This window comes from Mus caroli, unplaced genomic scaffold (assembly GCF_978045245.1).
Source record: "Mus caroli unplaced genomic scaffold, Mus_caroli_1 scaffold_8, whole genome shotgun sequence".
Lineage (NCBI taxonomy): Eukaryota > Metazoa > Chordata > Mammalia > Rodentia > Muridae > Mus > Mus caroli.
Window position 1 is genome coordinate 131,226,034 of NW_028227263.1, and position 14,789 is coordinate 131,240,822.

Here is a 14,789-nt window from a genome sequence, read left to right on the forward strand (position 1 = left end):
ACCCTGGGCTTCTTTGGTTGGGAGAAATTTAATGACTTCTTCTATATCCTTGTGTGATATGGGACAGTTTAGATAGTTTACCTACTTTTGATTTAACTTTGGTATGTGGTATCTGTCTATAAAAACTTCCATTTCTTTTATATTTTTCAGGTGTGTTGAGTATAGGCTTTTAGAGTAGGATCTGATGATTTTTTTTTTTTGCAATTGCTTTGTTTCTGTTGTTATGCCTCCATTTCATTACTGATTTTGTTAATTTGGACACTGACTCTTGCTCCTTTAATTAGTCTGGCTAGGGGTTTAATCTATCTTACAGATTCTATCAAAGTACCAGCTTCTGGTTTTGTTGATTTTTTGTATCTTTTTCTTTGTTTGTGTTTCTTGATTTTGTCCCTGATTTTGATTGTTTTCTGCCTTCTACTCCACTCAAGTGAGTATGCTTCTTTTGGTTCTAGAGCTCTCAGGTATTCTCTTAAATTGTTAGCTTAAGATCTCTCAAATTTCAGTAGCAGGGCAAATAGTACAATGAACTTTCCACTTATCACTGTTTTCATTGTGTCCCATAAGTTTGGGTATGATGTGTCAACATTTTCATGAAATTATAGAAAGTCTTTAATTTCTTCCTTTATTTTTCCCTAAGTTATCATTGAGTACAGTTGTTCAATTTCCATGTTTATGTGAGCTTTCTATATTTTCTGCTGTTTCTGAAGACCAGCCCTAGGCCAGGGTGATCTGATAGGATGCATGGTATTATTTCAATCTTGTTTTATCTGTTGAGGGTTGTTTTCTGACCAAAGATATGGTCGATTTTGGAGAAGGAACTATGAGGTGCTGAGAAGAAGGTGTATTCTTTTGTTTTAGGGTAAAATGTTCTGTAGCTATCTGTTCAATTCATTTGGTTCATAACCTCTCTTTGTTTCACCGTGTCTCTCTTTAGTTTCTGTTTCAATGACCTGTCAATTGTCAAGAGTGGTGTATTGAACTCTCCCACTATTATTCTCTGTTGTTCAATGTAGGTTTTGAGCTTTAGTGAAGTTTCTTTTATGAATATTGGTACTCTTGCATTTGGAGCAAACATGTTCAGAATTGACACTTTTTCTTACTGGATTTTCCACTTGATGTATTTGAAGTGTCCATCTTCACACTTGATATATTTTGGTTGAAATTCTATTTTATTGGATGATAGGATGGCAACTCCTGCTTGTTTCCTGAGACCATTTCTTGGGAAAGCTTTTTTCATCCTTTTACTCTGAGATAGTGTCTGTCTTTGTTATTGAGATGTGTTTCTTCTATGCAACAAAATACTGGCTCTTGTTTGCATATCCAATCTGTTAGCTTATGTATCTTTATAGGTTAGTTGAGTCCATTAATATTCAGAGATATTAAAGAGAGATGATTGTTGGTTCCTGATATGTTTGTTTTTATGGATGGCTTTCTGTGCTTGTGGTTCTCTCCTTTTGGCATGGTTGTCAGATGCTAATATCTTCTCCTTTCTTTGGTGCAGGTGCCTTCCTTGTGTTGATGTTTTCCTTCTAGGATCCTCTGTGGGACTGGGCTGGTATATACTATGATTTTGTCCTAGAATATTTTGATTTCTTCATATATCTTGAATGAGTGTTTTTTCTCCTTTAATAGACTGACCTGTCATTTGTGTTCTCTTATATTCTGCATGACCTCTGACAAGGCTCTTCTGGCTTTCATAGTCTCTACTGAGAAGTCTTGTGCAATTCTGATAGGTCTACCTTTGAATTTTCCTTGGCCCTTTTCCCTTTAATCTTTTAATATTGGTTTTTTTCTGTGCTTTTTGTGTTGTGATTATTATGTTAAAGGAGGATTTTCTTTTCCGGTCCCATTATTTGGTGTCCTATAGGGTTCCTGTACCTTTATGGCCAACTCTTTCTTTAGGTTTGGGAAGTTTTCTTCTATGATTTTGTTGAAAATGTTTTCAGCTCCAATAAGCTGGGAATCTTCGATTCTCTTCTATTCTGATTATTCCTGGATTTGTTTGTTTGTTTTTCATTGTGTCCTGAATGCTTTGGGTTAGGAGATTTTTATGCTTAGAATTTTCATTGACTGTGCCGTCAATCTCTTCTATGGTATCTTCTACACCTGAGATTCTCTCTTCTTTTTTATTTTTTAATTCATTTTTTATTAGATATTTTCTTCATTTACATTTCAAATGCTATCACAAAAGTCCCCTTTAACTTTCCCCTATCCTGCTCCCCAAAACACACACTACTGCTTCCTGGCCCTGTCATTCCCCTGTACAGGGGCATATGATCTTCATAAGACCAAGGACCTCTCCTCCTATTGAAGGCTGAATAGGCCTTCCTCTGATACTTATGCAACTAGAAACACAGTTCTGATGGATATTGGTTAGTTTATATTGTTGATCCTCCTATATGGTTTCAGACCCCTTTAGTTACTTGGTTACTTTCTCTAGCTCCTTCTTGGGGGCCCTGAGTTCCATATAATAGATGAATGTGAGCATCCATTTCTGTATTTGCCAGGCACTGGCATAGCCTCTCAAGAGATAGCTATATCAGGGTCCTGTCAGCTAGAGATTCTCTCATCTATCTCTTGTATCCTTTTGGTGATACTTACATCTGTAGCTCCTGAACTCTTTCTTCGGTTTTCCATTACCAGGTTTGCCTCCATTTGTGTTTTCTTTATTATTTCTACTTCCACTTTTAGGTCCTGGATGACTTTATTCAATTTCTACTCCTGTTTATCTGTGAGTTTTTGTGTGTGTGCGTTTCTTTCAGTGAGTTATTGTATCCTTCTTAAAGACTCTATTATCTTCATGAGACATGATTTTGTGTCACCTTTCTGATTTTTCAGGTCTGTTTTTTCAGGGCTTGCTATTGTGAGGGAACTGTGTTCTGATGATGCCCACATACTGGCTTCTGTTGTTGATTGTCTTGCATTTGCCTTTTGCCAACTGGATATCCCTGGTGTTTGTTGGTTTGGTGACTGTCTGGAGTCTGCCTCTTTTGTCCCTGGGATACTTCAGGTCTCCTGCACTCTTGGCTATAGCAGACCACCTTGTGTTGGCCTCCAACTTGGGAGCTCTTCACAGGGGTAGAGAAGCTGCTGATCTGTTGCACTGATTTCAGTAGAACTCCTGGGAGGCCTTAAGACACTTGGGTCTTCAATGGAGCTTTCAAGATGTTGTACAACTTCTCTGAGTGTAGCCAATTCTCAACTACTCTGAGTGCAGTAGATCCTCAACTGCTCTGTGTGCATCAGGTTGTCTATGATGGATCAGAAAATGGTGTCTTCACTGGAGTAGACCAGCCAAGAATCTGCCCCAGAAGAAAGGACTAGGCACCTAATTACTTTCTTTATTTCTTCCATGACCAATTTCTCACTAGGTAGAGAGTTGTTACGTTTCCATGAGCATATAAGTTTTCTGTTTTTTGGTTGCTATGGAAGTCTAGTCTTAGTCCAAGGTGATCTGATAAAATACATGGGATTATTTCAATCTTGTATTGTTTGAGGGTTGTTCTGTTACAGATTATATGGTCATTTTGGAGAAGGCACAATGAGGTGCTGAGAAGAAGATATATTCTTTTGATTTAGGGTGAAATAATCTGAACATATCTATTCAATCCATTTGTTTCATAACCTCTCTTAGTTTCACTGTGTCTCTATTTAGTTTCTTTTTCAATGACCTATACATTAGTGAGAAAGGGGTGGCACAATCTCCCAATATTATTTTGTACCCCCACACCCCACCTCTGCGCTCCAAACCTGAAGCAGGCCGAACCAGACCTTGTCTTGCTGCACCTAAGGAGATTACCTAGGATGGAGTCTTCTTCCCTAGATCACTCTATTGTTCAGCCACTGCCTCTCTTCTCCATCAAGACACTACTACCTGCTGAGAGGCTGCTGAGCTATTCCAGAGACTACACCCTATCCTTCACATCTTCACCTGAAGCTGGTTCCAGGCTGGAAGAATGGATTGGCAGAATGGGCGTCCCCCCACCCACCCACTTCACCCCCTCGCCCCCATTTATAGGCACATATGCTATTAAACATTTGAGCTGTGATTAGGAACATTGACTTAGCTACATTTTTCTCTTGACCTCCTAGTTCCCCTCTCTTTTCAGCCCTGGCTTGCCAACCAGGTGAAACCAGTTCCATGTGAGCGGCGGGTCAACTTCCAACAGTCTGATGTCTGAACAGGGACCTGAGGAATGACAGAAAAACGCTGGAGGAACGCTGCTTGGTATGGAGCTCCACGGGAAGAAAAAGAAAAGGATCGTATTGGGCACCGAAACAACAGGTACACATGCTAGCCATGTTTTGTTTGAAATAAACACAAGCACACTGCACTTAGCCTCCAAGACGAAATTTGGATGGTTCGGGAATATCAAAGATTTCCTAAGATAGGTGCGCCGGAGAGCCACCATAACTCGCAGGCAGGACTATAGAGCATAAATAAATTTTATGCCTCAGTCCAGCTTTTTTCAAATATTAATAACAGGTGGCAAATTGTAAACCCCCACCCCAGCCTGAAGCAGGATGATCCAGACCGTGACCTTGCTGCCACTAAGGAGATTACCTAGGGTGCAGCCTTCCTCCCTACATCACACTATTGTTCAAGCACTGCTGCCGTTCTTCTTCAAGAAACTGCTACCTCCTGAGAGGCCTCTGAGCTATTCTGGAGACTACACCCTATCCTGCATGTAGCTGAACATCTCTCATGTCCCTTTTCACACCTGATCCTGAAATCCCCCCCCCCAATCCACTCTCTACAAAGTTACAAAGTTCCTTCACTCCATCTGCCTCCATGAATATTTTCTTCCCCCATCTAAGTGAGATTCAAATATCCTCACGTGGCCTTCCTCCTTGTTTCTCTACTTTAGAAGACACAATTTAAAAAAAAAAAATAACCTAAAAGTCAATACGAAATGGGAAAACATGGACTGATTCCTGCTGGATTCCATCCGTGCCAAAAACTCCTCCTGTGTCACAGCCCATGAAGTTGATCCTATGCAACATCACTCCATACCCAAATATGTCTGGGAGAGGGCTGAATGCCCAGGAGTGACAAAATACCTGTGAACATTCGTAAGATCACCCTTTCTGCTCAAATTCCTGGCCCAACAGGGACCCACCCAGAGTCATCAGGTCACAGAAACCAAGTAACAGCCAGGTACAGTATCCATCCAGGTACTGTCTGCACCCAGAGCTGACCCTGTACCACAGCACTCCAAAAACTAATTCTTCCCAGAGAAAACTGGTCTTCCAGGAATACTGACACACAGGCATGCAGAAGGGAAAAGCCAAAGTCAGAGACAGTAATACCAGCTGGCAACAGAGATAACCATATAGTGAGAGCAAAAGAAAGAACATAAGCAACAGAAAACAAGGCTATTTGGCATCATCAGAACCCAGTACTCCCACCACGGCAAGCCATGGGTATCCCAACATACTGGAAATGCAAGACCCTGATTGAAAAATAACATCTCATGATGATGATAGAGGAATTTAAGAAGGACATAAATAACTCCCCTAAAGAAATACAGGAGGACACAGGTAAATAGGTAGAAGCACTTAAATAGGAAACACAAAAACTCCTTAAAGAATCATAGGAAAACACAATCAAACAGGTGAAGTAACTTGCAAAAACCATCCATTATCTAAAAAAGGAAAGAGAAACAATACAGAAATCACAAAGGGAGACATCTCTGGAGAAAGAAAAACTTGGCAAGAGATCAGGAGTGATAGATGCAAGCATCACCAATAGAATATAGATAAAAGAGAGAATCCCAAGGGCAGAAAATGTCATAGAAAACATTGACTCTACAGTCAAAGAAAATAGGGAATGCAAAATGCTCTTAAACCCAAACATTCAGGAAATCCCGAACACATTGAAAAGAACAAACCTAAGGGTAATAGGTATAGAAGTGAGCAATGATTCCCAACTTAAAGGGCCAGTAAATATCTTCAACAAGATTATAGAACAAAACTTCCCTAACCTAAAGAAATAGATGCCCAAGAACATACAGGAGACCTACAAAACCCCAAAGGGATTGGACCAGAAAATAAATTCCTCCTGACATATGACAGTCAAAACACCAAATGCAGAAAGCAAACAAACAATATTAAATGCCATAAGAGGAAAAGGTAAAGTAACATATACAGGCAGACCTATCAGAATTGAAACAGACATCTCAACAGAGACTATAAAAGCTAGAATATCCAGGACACATGTCATAGTGACCCTAAGAGAACACAAATGCCAGCACAGCTACTATGCCCAGTAAAATTCCCAATTACAATAAATGGAGAAACTAAGATATCCCATGATGAATCCAAATTTACACAATATCTTTCCACAAAACAGGCCTACAAAAGACAAGACCCAGCACTTTACTGCATACAAGAAATGTACCTTAGTATCAAAGACAGACACTACCTCAGAGAAAAGGCTGGAAAATCAATTTCGATGCAAATTGTCCAATGAAACAAATTGAAGCAGCCACTCTAATATTCTATTCTATTCTAATATTGAAGAAAATCAAATTTCAATCAAAAGTTACCAAAAACGATAAGAAAGGACACTTCATACTGGTTAAAGGAAAAATCTACCAAGATGAACTCTCAATTCTGAAAATCTATGCTCCAAATACAAGGGTATCCACATTAATTTTTAAAAATATATTAAAGCTCAAAGCACATATTGCACATCACAAAACAATAGTCAGAGACTTCAATCCCAAACCATCATCAATGGACAGATCATGGAAATGGATACTAAACAGAGACACATTGAAACTAACAGAAGTAATGGACAAAATGGATTTGACATATCCAAATCTATAGAACATTTCATTCTAAAACAAATTGACGTGCCTTCTTCTTGGCACCCTATGGTACCTTCTAAAAAATTAACCATAGAACTAGTCACAAAACAGGCCTCATCAGATATAAGAAGAATAAAACAATCCTATGTACCCTAATAAATCACCATGAACTAAGGCTGGTCTTCAATACAAACAAAGACAACAGAAAGCCCACATACACATGGATGCTGAACAATACCCTGCTCATCGATAATTGGACAAGGAAAAATAAAGAAAGAAATTAAATATTTTTTAGAATTTTATGAAAATAAAGACACAGCATACCCAAACTTTTGAAAAAAAAGAAAACAGTGCTAAGAGGAAAAGACATAACTCTGAGTGACTCCAAATGTCACTTCAGAGAGATTATACTAGGAGCTTAACAGCACACCTGAAACCTCTAGAACAAAAAGAAACAAATACACCCAAGAGGAGTAGACAACAGGAAATAATTATCCTCAGGGTTAAAATCAACGAAATAGAAACAAAAGAAAATATGAAGAATCAACAACACCAAGATCTGGTTTTTTGAGAATGTCAGCAAGATAGATAATCCATTGGCCAGACTCACTAGAGAACACAGAAAAACAATCCAAGTGAACAAAATCAGAAATGAAAAAGGAGATATGACAACAGTGTCTTAGTCAGGGTTTCTATTCCTGCAAAAACATCATGATCAAGAAGCAAGTTGGGGAGGAAAGGGTTTACTCGGCTTACACTTCCATGCTGCTGTTAATCACCAAAGGAAGTCAGGACTGAAACTCAAACAGGTCAGAAAGCAGGAGCTGATGCAGAAGCCATGGAGGGATATTCTTTACTGGCTTGCCTCCTCTGGCTTGCTCAGCCTGCTCTCTTATAGAACCCAATACTCTCAGCCCAGAGATGGCACCACCCACAAAGAGCATTTCCCCCTTGATCACTAATTAAGAAAATGCCTTACAGTTGGATCTCATGGAGGCATTTCCTCAACTGAAGCTCCTTTCTCTGTAATAACTCCAGCTGTGTCAAGTTGACACAAAACTAGCCAGTACAAACAGAAACTGAGGAAATTCAAAAAATTATCAGATTCTACTACAAAGGCCTATATTCCAAATAACTGGAAAATCTGGATGAAAAAGACAAGTTTCTGATAGATACCAAATGCCAAAGTTAAATCAGGATCAGATAAACCATCTAAACAGTCCCATAACCCCTAAAGTAAAAGGAGCTGTCATTAAAAGTCTCCCAACCAAAGAAAGCCCAGGAGCAGATGGGAATAATGCAAAAATCAATCACGCCTTCAAAGAAGACCTAAGACCATTACTCTTCAAACTATTCCACAAAATAGAAAAAGAAGAAAAACTACCCAATTTGCTCTTTGAAGGCAGAGTTACACTGATACCAAAATCACACAAACACCAACAAAGAAAGAGAACTTTATACCAATTTCCCTTATGAATATCGATGCAAAAATACTCAACAAATTTGTCAAAAACTGAATCCAAGAACACATCAAAACGATCATGATAATTCACCATGATCAAGTAGGCTTCATCTCAAGAATTGAGGGATGGTTCATCATACAGAAATCCACCAATATAAAACACGACATAAACAAACTGAAGGAAAAATCCACATGATAATTTCGTTAGGTACTGTAAGACATTTGAAAATATTCAGCATCCCACCATGTTAAAAGACTTGGAAAAATGAGGAGTTCAAGGCCCATATCTAAATGTAATAAAGGGAATATACTGTAAACCAGTAGCGAACACCAAACTATATGGAGAGCAACTTGAAGCAGTCCAACTAAAATGAGGGATTAGTCAAGGCTGTCCACACTCTCAATAGCTATTAAATATAGTATTTGAACTTCTATCAAGTGTATTAGATAACAAATGGGGGTCAATAGGATATGAAATTGGAAAGGAAGAAGTCACTATTTGCAGATGATAATATATTTAAGTGACCACAAAAATTCGACCAGAGAAATACTACAGCTTATAAACAACTTCAGCAAAGTGGCCATATATAAATTTAACTCAAGCAAATTAGTAGCCTTCCGATACTCAAAGGATAAAGGGCTGAGAAAGAAATTAAGGAAATTACTCTCTTTAGAAACAATATAAAATATCTTAGTATGAGTCTACCCAAACAAGTGAAAGATCTGTAGGACAAGTATTTCAAGTCTTTGAAGAAAGAAACTGAAGAAGACCTCATAAAATTGAAGGATCTCCCATGCTAGTGTATTGTCAGTATTAATATAGAAAAATGGCCATCTTTCTGAAAGCAATATGCACAATCAATGCAATCCACATCAAAATTCCAACTCAATTCTTCACAGACTTAGAAAGACCAATTCTCAAATTGATTTGGAATAACAAAATTGCAGAATACTTAAAACTATTCTCAACAATAAAATGACTTCTGGGAAATCACCATCCCTGACATTAACCTGTACTGCAAAGCAATAGTGATAAAAAACTGAATGGTTTTGGCACCATTGCTGACAGGCACTTAGATCAATGGACTAGAATAGAAGACCCAGAAATGAACCCACTCTCTTGTGGTCACTTGATCTTTGACAAAGGAACTAAAACATACTAGTGGAGGTAAAAAGCTTTTTCAACAAATGCTGCTAGTTCAACTAGCAATCAACAAGTAGAAGAATGAAAATTTATTCATTTTTATCTCCATGTACAAAGCTCAATTCCAAGTGGATCAAGGACCTCCATATAAAACCAGATAAACTGAATAGGACAAAAAAGAAACTGGGTGAAAATATCAAATATCTGGGTACAGGAGAAAATTTCCTGAGCATGACACCAATGCCTAGTGCTCTAAGATCAATAATAGACAAAGGGGACCTCATAAAATTGCAAAGATTCAGACAGTAAAGGACACTGTCAATAGGACAAAACCCCAACCAACAGATTGTTGAAAGATCTTTACCAACCCTACATCCATTAGAGGACTAATATATATATATAAAGAACTCAATAAGTTAGGCTCCAGTGAACCAAATAACCCTTATTTTAAAAGGGGAACTGAGCTAAACAGAGAATTCTCCCCTGTGGAAACACAAATGGCTGAGAAGCTCCTAAAGAAATGTTCAACATCCATAGTCATCGGGGAAATGCAATTCAAAACAACCCTGAGATTCTACCGCACATCAAAATGCCTAAGGTCAAAAACTCTGGAGGTAGCAGATGTTGGCTAGGATGTGGAGAAAGTGGAACATTCCTCCATTGCTAGAGGAATTGCCAGCTGGTACAACCACTCTGGAAATCAGTCTGGTGGTTTTACTCAGAAAATTAGGCATACTACTCCTTCAGAACCCAACTATACCACTCCTGAATGTATGCCCAGAAGATGCTCCAATATGTAATAAGGACACATGCTCCACTATGTTCATAGCAGCCATATATATAATAGTCAGAACCTGGAAACAACCAGATGTCCCTCAACAGAAGAATGGATACAGAAAATGGGGAACATTTACATAATGGAATCCTAACCAGCCATTAAAAACAGTGACTTCATGAAATTCACAGGCAAATAGATGGAACTTGAAAATACCATCCTGAGTGAGGTAACTGAGTCTCAGAAAACACACACCATATATACTTACTGGTAAGTGGATAGTAACCATCCCATATACATTCACCATACACTACAATACTGTGAATGCTGTGAAGTTCTTGCTGACAGAAGCTTGATATGGTTGTCTCCTGAGAGGTTCTGCCTCTGGTAAATACAGAGGCAAATGCTTGCAGCCAACCACTGGACTGAGCATTGGGTCCACAGTGGTGGAGCTGGAGAAGGGACAGAAACATCTGATTGGGTTTGCAGACTCATAGAGAGAACTGCAACTGGCCAGATCCTGGCGCTCCCAGTGACTGGACTACAAACCAAAGTGTCCACATGCATGGCTCTTCCCACATATGTGATACATGAAGGTCTTGTTGTCATCAGTGGGAGGAAATGCCCTTGGACCTGAGGCTGTTTGATGCCCCAGTGTAGGTGAATGCCATGGCTGGAAGTCGTGAGTATGTGGGTGAGGGAACACCCTCAAGGAGACAAGGGGATGAGGAATTGAATAGGGGGTTCCAAAGGGGAAATCTGGAAAGGGAAAACACTTGTATTGAAAAAAAGAAAATATCTAATAAAAAATTAAAAATGGGAAGGCACCTGCACATACCACTCACAGATTGGCTGAGTCAGTATTATGAAAATGAGTAAATTATCAAAGGAAATCTACAGATGCAAATTTTAAATTGCATTCCTTAAAAGAAATAATGCACTTTAAATTTACTTTACTTTCATGTGTGTGAATATTTGCATAAATGATTGTGTACCTCATACATACTTTGTGTCTATAGAAGCCAGAATAGATCATAGAATTCCATGGAACTATAGTTACAGATTGTTGTAAGTGACATATGGGAGAAAAGAATGGAACCTGGATCCTCTAGAAGAACAATTGCTTTTAACCACTGAGCCATATCGTGCCTCCCTTATTTCAGGGTCTGTTTGTAAAATGAAAAATCTTGTCCAACAAGATATGCTTATGCCTTGAATTCTATGATATACAGATTTCCAATGGTCTAATCTCTTGGTTTTTTCTCCTATCATAATCAGACCTGGTACTTCAAAGGAGACCAATTTGTTAGAAAGGAACTCAAAATAATGCTCTATTTTCATCTAATTTATTCTGTAGTGTTAATGTCCATTATTTTCTCCAAAATGATATCTGGTGGAATATCAAAATAATGGGTCTGGACTAATATTTATCCTTAAAAAATGCACTTAGATATTGAGAACTGTTGTTTCCTAAAATTAGTACTGAAGACATTTTGAAAAGGTAGATGGAAATTTTATACATTAGAAGCTTCCTAAAAATAAATAAAAATTACTTAAATGCTGTTATGATATATGGGGCACACAATGCCCCAACTAGAAATCATACACTACCAAGTAAAATCTCCATTACCAAGAATTGATAACATCTTGTGAGTTGTTGGATAAATAGGTCTAATATGACCCCTTAAACATTACAGGCTATTGTCAATGCTATTTTTTGTTTACATCAATAACATGATGGTAAGGTCCTATTTCTGATGACATGAGGTAATTTCTCTCATTGAACATGGAGAAATTGAGCTGGTGTTCAACCAGATGCTTCATCTTTTTTGGGCAGAATATAAACTAGATTTAAAATGCTGCATTAAAATCAACACAAATACCACACTTGGGTACCTACAATGCCTGTTCTATTTGGAAGACAGCACTACAGAGAACAAACAATGCACAATGCTTGTTCACTCACCGCTCTACTTGCGGTTATCATTATAAAGTATTCTTCATCATAGAGTGTCAGTTGTATCTTTGTGAATAGAAGCCCAAATCTTGTGCTAATTAAAGAAAAACAGAGTTTTGTTTAAAATACTATAAATACCTGCATTAAACTACATAATTTTCCTAGAATACAGGTACTTTGGATAGCAATCAAAAGGATTTAAATATGAACGGAATCCTTAAGAGCAATAACAACAAAAATAGAAGAATTTTTTTCAAGAAAAATAGACCAATTGCTACAAGGTGTCATTATGTGAAGATACTATTTTGAAGGCCTAGGCACAGGTGCCTGTGGAATTTGCCACTGGTTTTCTACTTCATGCCTGGAGAACCTGACACAACAGAATGACATTTGCAGAGTGGAATATTGGAGTAAGAGACCTGAGGTTGATGGCTACAATCACATTCCTGTGTATTAAACGGTTACATTATAATTATTCATACACCTCATTGGTCCAATAGTAAAAAAAAAAGAAAATAGAGAACAGCATCTCAAAATTTATCTCATTCCCAGTTCAGTTCTAAGGCTTAACCATTTTTTGCCATTATTTTCGGGAGGCAAGTCCTTGTTTACAATCTGATGGCATTCACACTGTAATAGTTTCCAAAGATACTGTATGAAGAGGATTCTGAAGGCCATCACTATGAACCATATGGCCACATAAGGACTCTTGCATTTTCCAATTCATGCACACTTCCAAAGTATTACCAATAGTACAGTTTTATTTCTGTCCAGGATTCTGTGTGCCAGAGATCAGATATAAGCACACATACATATAAGCATCAAAATTACAGTCAATAGACTCTGAAAATTGAAAATGGCAGGCATAGTGAGGTGGGTGCTGGTCAAGTCAGATCATCATTCTGGACCAGGGCAAAAGAGAATGCCCAGATGCTTCATCTATACTGCTTGTCATTAATAGTTCTAGAAGGTACTGTACACACTATAGGAGAATCTCACATAAAAATGAACCCTGTGACCTGCAACAGTGACTTATCTTCAAGAAATTTTGGTGCATTAACCATAAGTGTTATGGGAATGACCAACGACTATTTGATTGAATTTAAATCCAATGTCATGAGATGGAACCCACACCTGACACTGGTAATGAAGCCAAGACCCTTATCCTAAATAGATTCCATTAAATCAACATAGCAATAAAATGACTCCTAATGAGATATCTCTAAACCCATAGATCAGTGCATTGCTAAAAGCTCATCACATAGGTTTTTATTTTTTTAGTAGATGGTAATTAAAACACAGATTCACAACTGGAAATACCCATACACTGAAAAATTGAAGCATCCAAGTCCTAAAGAGGATATCTCCATCAAACCTATCCTGAGGTTCAAGCATCTATGAAGGACATAGAAAGAATTTTAAAAGGCAGAAGTGTGGTGCATCTTCCCCGCCAGATGAGAGTCAGCCTCCAGGGAGAGCTCTGACCCAGGGACACAAGTGAGAGCGACATCTTTTATCCCAGGTCTCTCACAGATCAGCACCTGCAGGAGAGCCTGCAGGCCACAGAAGCAACGGGGTCCCTTTGGGCCTTCATCTTCATCCAGGAAGTGTAGCTGAGCTCTAGACCTCTGTGTGTATTCCCTGCAAGAGGACTGCTTGTCTGAAGAGAGTGCTCTGACCACTGGGATTTAGGAGAGAGTTGGACTCCCAGGAATACTGACAGAGGCTAACATAACCACAGGAGGAATAAGCTCCAACCAGAGACAGATAGAACATCTAACAACAGAGACTACCACATGGAGAAAAGCAAAGGTAAGAATCTTACTAACAGAAAACAAGACCACTCACCATCATCAGAACCCAGTAGTCCCAACATTTCGAGTCCTGGATACACCAACACATCCAAAAAGCAAGATTCAGTTTTAAAAATTTATCTTATAATGCTGGTAGAAGATTTTAAGAAAGGCATTAATAACTCACTTAAAGAAATACAGGAGAATACTGCTAAACAGGTGGAAGTCCTCAAAGAGGAAGCACAAAAAACCCTTAAAGAATTACAGAAAAAACATTGCTATACCGGTAGAAGTCCTTAAAGAGGAAGCACAAAGATCCCTTAAAGAATTAAAGGAAAACACAACCAAACAGGTGATGTAATTGAACAAAACCATCCATGATCTAAAAGTGGAAATATATACAATAAAGAAAACCCAAAGGGAGACAACTCTGTAATAGAAATCCTGGGAAAGAAATCAGGAACCATAGAAGGAAGCATCTGAAACAGAATGAGATCGAAGAGAGAATGTCAGGTGCAGAAGATTCCACAGAAAATATAGACACAACAACCAAAGAAAATGCAAAATGCAAAAAGATCTTAACTCAAAACATCCAGGAAATCCAGGACACAATGAGAAGACCAAACCTATGGATAATAGGTATAGATGAGAATAAAGGTTTTCAATGTACAGGGCTGGTAGTTATCTTCAACAAAATTATAGAAGAAAATTTACTTAACCTAAAGAAAGAGATGCCCATGAACATAAAAGAAGTCTACAGAACTCCAAATAGACTAGACCATAAAACAAATTCCTTCTGAGCACAACGTGGAGCAACGACAGAATGTAAACATGCAGGAGTGTGCA

General features: G+C 38.3%; 1 pseudogene; it reads right to left on the reverse strand.

Moving 5' to 3' along the window:
* Nucleotides 1–12,687: 12,687 nt before the first annotated feature.
* LOC147003554 (protein kish-A pseudogene) lies at nucleotides 12,688–13,017 on the reverse strand (annotated as a pseudogene).
* Nucleotides 13,018–14,789: the final 1,772 nt, after the last annotated feature.